The sequence below is a fragment of the Hylobates moloch genome, unplaced genomic scaffold (assembly GCF_009828535.3).
Source record: "Hylobates moloch isolate HMO894 unplaced genomic scaffold, HMol_V3 SCAFFOLD_21, whole genome shotgun sequence".
Classification (NCBI taxonomy): Eukaryota; Metazoa; Chordata; class Mammalia; order Primates; family Hylobatidae; genus Hylobates; species Hylobates moloch.
Window position 1 is genome coordinate 15064651 of NW_026652296.1, and position 6457 is coordinate 15071107.

The following is a 6457-nucleotide window of genomic DNA, read 5'->3' on the forward strand; positions in this document are numbered from 1 at the left end:
GGAATCTGGGTGGTCCTGTATTGGGTGCATATATATTTAGGATAGTTAGCTCTTCTTGTTGAATTGAACCCTTTACCATTATATAGTGCCCTTTTTTGTCTTTTTAAAGTCTTTGTTGGTTTAAAGTCTGTTTTCTCAGAAACTAGGATTGCAACCCCTGCTTTTTTCTATTTTCCAATTGTTTGGTAAATTTTCCTCCCTCCCTTTATTTTGAACCCATGTGTGTCTTTGCATGTGAGACAGCATACTGATGGGTCTTTGCTCTTTTTTTTTTTTTTTTTTTTTGAGAAGGAGTCTTTCTCTGTCCCCCAGGCTGGAGTGCGGTGGCGCGATCTCGGCTCACTGCAACCTCCACCTCCTGGGTTCACGCCATTCTCCTGCCTCAGCCTCCCGAGTAGCTGGGACCACAGGCGCCCACCAACACGCCCGGCTAATTTTTTTGTATTTTTTAGTAGAGACTGGGTTTCACCGTGTTAGCCAGGATGGTCTCGATCTCCTGACCTTGTGATCCACCCGCCTCGGCCTCCCAAAGTGCTGGGATTACAGGCTTGAGCCACCGTGCCCGGCCGGTCTTCGCTCTTTATCCAGCTTGCCACTCAGTGTCTTTTAATTGGGGGCATTTAGCCATTCACATTAAAGGTTAGCATTATGTGTGAATTTGATCCTGTCATCATGATGCTAGCTGGTTATTTTGCAGACTTGTTTATATGGTTGCTTCATAGTGTCAGTGGTCTCTGTACTTCAGTGTGTTTTTGTAGTGGCTGGTAATGGTTTTTCCTTTCTATATTTAGTGCTTCCTTCCTTCCTTGCAAGGTGCTCTTGCAAGACAGGACTGGTGGTGATGAATTCTCTCAGCATTTGCTTGTCTGAAAAGAATCTTATTTCTCCTTTGCTTATGAAGCTTAGTTTGGCAAGATATGAAATTCTGGGTTGGAAATTTTTTTCTTTAAGAATGTTGAATATTGGCCCCCAATATCTTCTGGCTTGTAGGGTTTCTGCTGAAAGGTTCACTGTTAGTCTGATGGACTTCCCTTTGAAGGTGACCTGGCCTTTCTCTCTGGCTGCCCTTAACATTTTTCTTTCATTTTGACCTTGGAGAATCTGATAATTATGTTTCTTGGGGTTGATCTTCTCATGGGGTATCTTAGTGGGGCTCTCTGCATTTCCTGAATTTGAATGTTGGCGTGTCTTGCTAGGATGGGGAAGTTCTCCTGGATATATCCTGAAGTATGTTTTCCAACTTGATTCCATTCTCTCCATCTCTTTCAGGTACCCCAGTCAGTTGTAGGTTCAGTTTTTTTTTTTCCAAGATGGAGTTTCATTCTTACACCCAGGCTGGAGTGAAGTGGTGCAATCTCAGCTCACTGCAATCTCTGCCCCCTGGGTTCAAGCGATTCTCCTGCCTCTGCCTCCTGAGTAGCTAGGATTACAAGCACCTGCCACCATGCCCATCTAATTTTTGCATTTTTAGTAGAGATGGGGTTTCACCATGTTGGCCAGGCTGGTCTTGAACTCCTGACTTCAGGCGATCCACCCACCTCAGTCTCTCAAAAGTCCTACGATTACAGGTGTGAGCCACCGTGCCCTGCCGGTTCAGTCTTTTTATATAATCCCATATTTCTCAGAGTTTCTATTTATTGCTTTTCATTCTTTTTTCTCTATTGTCTGCTTCTATTATTTCAGATAGATAGTCTTCAGACTCTGAGATCCTTTCCTCTGCTTGGTCTATTCTGCTATTGAAACTTGTGATTACATTGTGAAGTTCTTGTGTTGTATTTTATAGCTCCTTCAGGTCAGTTATGTTCCTCTCTAAACTGGCTGCTCTGGTTGTCAGCTCCTGTGTTGTTTTATCATGATTCCTAACTTCTTTGCATTGGGTTACAACATGCTCCTTTAGCTCAGCAAAGTTGACTATTACCCACCTTCTGAAGCCTCATCTCATCTGTCATCTCAGCCTCAGCCCAGTTCTGTGCCCTTGCTAGAAACGTGTGGTCATTTGGAGGAGAAGAGGCATTCTTGCTTTTTGAGTTTTCAGCGTTTTTGCGTTGATTTTTTTCTCTTATTTGTGGGCTTATCTACCTTAGATTTTCTGTGGTTGCTGACCTTTGAGTGGGGTTTTTTGGTGGGGTTTTTGTTGTTGTTGTTTTCTGTTTGTTTGTTTTTCTTTTAACAGGCCACTGACTGTTAGCACCTGTAGGGCTGCTATGGCTTTCTAGGGGTCCACTCCAGACCTTAGTTGCCTTGGCTTTTCCTGTAAGTCTAGGTATCACCAGTGAAGGCTGCAAAAGAGCAAAGCCTGCTTCTGTTCTGGAAGCTCCATCCCAGGGGGGTACTGACCTGTTGCTGGCCTGAATGCTCCTGTAGGAGGTGTCTGGAGACCCCTGTTGGGAGGTCTCACCCAGTCAGGAGGAATGGGATCAGGGACCTGCTTACAGAAGCAGTCTGGCTGCTTTTTGGTAGAGCAGGTGTGCTGTGTTGGTGGGGACCCTTCCTTGTCTGGACCACCTAGACTCTCCAGAGCTGGCAGGCTGGAACAGCTGAGTCAACTCAACTGCAGAGATGGTGGCCACCCCTCCCCCTAGGAGCTCCATCCCAGGGAGAGATCGGAATTCTGTCCATATAAGCCTGGCTGGGGTGACTGAGGGCTCCCAGCAGGGAGGACCCACCCAGTGAGGAATGGATCAGGGTCCTGCTTAAAGAAGCAGTCTGTCATGATCTGGCAAAGCAGGTGTGCTGCAGAGAAGGGGACTAGTCCAGACTGCCTGGACTGTCCAGAGCTGGCAGGCTGAAATACTAGTTGACTAAACTGCAGAAATGGCAGCCGCCCCCCCACCCCCAGGTCCTGGAAACTCCCCCAGTCAGGCAGACTCCGCCTACTGCCACTGTGGCTGGAACTCCAAGCCAGCATGTCCCAACTTGTGAGGTGCTGTGGAAGTGGGGCCTGCAGAATGATGCTGCTTGGCTCCCTGGATTCAGCCACCTTCCTAGGGGAATATACAGATGGATCTGCCCCCTTGTTGGGGATCCCGGGGCCAGAGTATGTAAAACTCCTGGGTATCTGTGTGCGCTGGAGTGCTGCTTTGCTGAGACTCCACACAGCTGTGTGTATTGAATTCAAGGCGCTGGTTGTGTAGGCTCATGAGGGGATCTCATCATCTGCAGGTTGCAAAGATCTGTGGGAGAAGTGTGGTTTCCCACACAGGGTCGTACAATCACTCACTGCCTCCCTTGTTTGGGGATGGGGATTCCTTTGGCTCCATGTTGCTCCAGGTGGGCCATCACCCCACCCTGCTTTTCTTCGCTCTCCATGGGTTGAGCTGATTGCTTAGTCAGCCCCAATGTGAGAACCTGGATACTTCAGTTGAAGATGGTGAATTCACTTGCTGCTCTCCTTCCTCAGCAGTGCTGTGACCGCAGCTGCCTCTAATTGGCCATCTTAAATGGTATCTTTAAACATTAAATTTCTTCCTATTTTTTTCTGGTGTACAAAAATGCAATTCATTTTATATATTAATCTTATATCCAGTCACCTTCCTATATTCTGTTGTTATTTCTTTTTCTTTTCTTTTTTTTTGAGACAGAGTCTTGCTCTGTCACCCAGGCTGGAGTGCAGTGGTGCAATCTCAGCTCACTGCAAGCTCTGCCTCCCAGGTTCACGCCATTCTCCTGCCTCAGCCTCTCTGAGTAGCTGGGACTACAGGCGCCCGCCACCACGCCCGGCTAATTTTTTGTACTGTAGAGACGAGGTTTCACCGTGGTCTTGATCTCCTGACCTCATGATCCGCCCGCCTTGGCCTCCCAAAGTGCTGGGATTACAAGTGTGAGCCACCGCACCCGGCCATTCTGTTGTTATTTCTAAATAATTTGTATGTGGTTCTCTTTGCCTTCTACAAAAATAGGCATTTATCATCTGTGACTAATGATGGTTTTGTGTCTTCTATTCCAATTATGAATGCTTTAAATTTCTATTTTTTAACATTGCTCTGGCTAGAATCTTTAGTACGTTGTAGAATAGAAGCAGTGTAGTGGTCATCCCTGTCTTTTTTTTTGCAGATTTTAAGGGACTGCTTCTAATAGTTTCACCTTTAAGAATGACGTATACTGTAGGTTTTATTTAAAAAAGAAATACCTACACTTTATCTTGTTATATATTCCCAGTGTGTTAAAAATGTAATCTGTCAAAATTTGAATTTTATAAAACTATTTTTTGCATCTGTTGGGATAATCACATGGCTTTTAAATTGTTATACAGTGAATTGTATTCATAGGTTTTTCTCATTTTTACTCTTGCATTTCTGGGATAAAGTTGCTTATGCTAAATAATCTTTTTATACACTACTGAATTTAGTTTGCTAATATGCTGTATAAGATTTTTCTATCTACATTTGTGAGTTAGATTGGCCAGTAATTTTCATTTCTCATGCTCTCCTTATTTTGAGCACTAAGACTATATTGGCCTCAAAGACTGAATTCAGGAATAGTCATTTCTAGTCTCTGGATGATTTCATATAAGATTGAAATGGTTTATTCCTTGAAGATTTGATTGAACTTTTCTGAAAATCATGTGGACTTGGTGTTTTCTGTTTTAGGAGATTGTTTCTACTTAGTAAACTTGTTTAATGGCTTCCTATTCCTTCTTCTTCTTCTTTTTTTTTTTTTTGTTTTTTGAAAGGGACTCTCTCTCTGTCATCCAGGCTGGAGTGCAGTGGCGTGATCTTGGCTCACTGCAACTTCTGCCCCCTGGATTCAAGCAATTCTCCTGCCTCGGCCTCCTGAGTAGCTGGGATTACAGGCGTGCACCACTATGCCTGGCTAATTTTTGTTTTTTAGTAGAGACAGTGTTTCACCATGTTGGCCAGGCTGGTCTCAAACTCCTGACCTCATGATCTGCCTGCCTGGGCTCCCAAAGTGCTGGGATTACAGGCGTGAGCCACTGCGCCCAGCCCCTATTCTTTCTTTTTTCAAATTTTATTTTATCGTGGTAAAAGCACTTAACATGAAGTCTACTGTTTTAATATATTTTTAAGTGTATGATACGTTTTTGTTGACTATAGGTACAGTGTTGTATACTAGATCCCTAGAGCTTATTTCTTTTGCTTGACTGAAACTTTATGCCTGTTAATTACTAATTACCCATTTCACCTCCATCCAGGCCCTGGCAACCACTGTTCCACTATTGATTCTATAAATTTGACTATTTTAGATACTTCATATAAGTGGAGTCGTGAAGTATTTATCTTCCTGTGACTGGCTTTTTTCACTTAACATAATGTCCTCAAGGTTCATCTATGTTGTAACATATTGCAGAATTTCCTTTTTTTTAAAAGGCTGAATAGTATTCCATTGTATGCATATACTACATTTCAGAAAAATGCCTTCATTTGTCAACGTACATAAGATTGTTTTCACATCTTGGCTGTTGTGACTAGTGCTGCAATGAACATAGAAATGCTAAGTGTTAATATCTCTTTGAGATCCTGATTTCAATAATTTTGAATAAATATTCAAAAGTGGGATTAGTGGATCATATGGTAGTTCTATTTTTAATTTTAAAAGGAACATTCATTCTGTTTTCCATAGTGGCTGCACCATTTTGAATTCCCACTAACGGTGTGCAAGGGTTTTCTTTTTCTCCATATCCTTGCCAACACTTATTTTTGTTTTGATAATAGGCACCTGGCAGGCATGATGTGGTAGCTCATGTGGTTTTGATTTGCATTTTCCTAATGATTAATGATGTTGAACATCTTTTCATAGCCTTGTTGGCCATTCGTATGTCTTTCAAAAAATGTCTATTTGGGGTCTTTTACTATTTTTTAATTTTTTTGTTATTGAGTTGTAAGAGTTCCTTATATATTTTGCATATTAACTGTTATCAAATATATTTTTTACAAAGATTTTCTCCATTCCATAGGTTGCATTTTCATTTTGTTGTTTGTTTCCTTTGCTGTGCAGAAAATGTAGTCTCCCTTGTTTATTTGTGTTTTTGTTTCTTGTGCTTTTGGTTTCAAATAAAAAAAAATCGTTGTTCAGACCAATGGAACTTTGTCCCTATGTTTTCTTCTAAGAGTTTTACAGTTTCAGGTCTTATGTTTAAGAATTTAGTCCATTTTGAATTGATTTTTGTGTATGGTGTAAGTTTTCCTAACATCATTTAATGAAGAGATTATCCTTTCCTCATTGTATATTCTTGGTGCCTTTGTTGGAAGTTAGTTGACTATACATGCATGGGTTTAATTCTGGGCTCCCTATTCTGTTTCGTTGCCATGTGTCTGTTTTTATGCTAGTATCATACTGTTTGGATTACTGTAGTTTTGCAATATAATTTAAAATCATGACGTGTGATGCTTCCAGCTTTGTTCTTTTTGCTCAGAATTTCTTTAGCTATTCAGTGTCTTTTGTGGCTCACATGAATTTTAGGATTGTTTTTTCTATTTCTGTGAAAAATGTCTTTGGA